The following is a 1,108-nucleotide window of genomic DNA, read 5'->3' as shown; positions in this document are numbered from 1 at the left end:
CCTAGAGGCAATAATAAGTTGGTTATTATTATATTTCCTTGTTCATCATAATCGTTTATTATCCATGCTAAAATTGTATTGATAGGAAACTCAAATACATGTGTGGATACATAGACAACACCTGTCCCTAGTAAGCCTCTAGTTGACTAGCTCGTTGATCAATAGATGGTTACGGTTTCCTGACCATGGACATTGGATGTCGTTGATAACGGGATCACATCATTAGGAGAATGATGTGATGGACAAGACCCAATCCTAAGCCTAGCACAAGATCGTGTAGTTCGTCTGCTAAAGCTTTTCTAATGTCAAGTATCATTTCCTTAGACCATGAGATTGTGCAACTCCCGGATACCGTAGGAATGCTTTGCGTGTACCAAACGTCACAACGTAACTGGGTGGCTATAAAGGTGCACTACAGGTATCTCCGAAAGTGTCTGTTGGGTTGGCACGAATCGAGACTGGGATTTGTCACTCCGTGTAAACGGAGAGGTATCTCTGGGCCCACTCAGTAGGACATCACCATAATGTGCACGATGTGACCAAGGAGTTGATCACGGGGTGATGTGTTACGGAACGAGTAAAGAGACTTGCCGGTAACGAGATTGAACAAGGTATCAGGATACCGACGATCGAATCTCGGGCAAGTAACATACCGATTGACAAAGGGAATTGTATACGGGATTGATTGAATCCCCGACATCGTGGTTCATCCGATGAGATCATCGTGGAACATGTGGGAGCCAACATGGGTAAACAGATCCCGCTGTTGGTTATTGACCGGAGAACGTCTCGGTCATGTCTGCATGGTTCCCGAACCCGTAGGGTCTACACACTTAAGGTTCGATGATGCTAGGGTTATAGGGAATAGATATACGTGGTTACCGAATGTTGTTCGGAGTCCCGGATGAGATCCCGGACGTCACGAGGAGTTCCGGAATGGTCCGGAGGTAAAGATTTATATATGGGAAGTCCTGTTTTGGTCACCGGAAAAGTTTCGGGTGCTATCGGTAACGTACCGGGACCACCGGGAGGGTCCCGGGGGTCAACCAGGTGGGGCCACCGGCCCCAGAGGGCTGCGTTGGCCAAGTGTGGGAAGGGACCAGCCCCT

The sequence above is a fragment of the Aegilops tauschii genome, chromosome 2 (genome assembly GCF_002575655.3).
Source record: "Aegilops tauschii subsp. strangulata cultivar AL8/78 chromosome 2, Aet v6.0, whole genome shotgun sequence".
Taxonomy (NCBI): Eukaryota; Viridiplantae; Streptophyta; class Magnoliopsida; order Poales; family Poaceae; genus Aegilops; species Aegilops tauschii.
Note: the sequence above shows the minus strand (reverse complement) of the source record.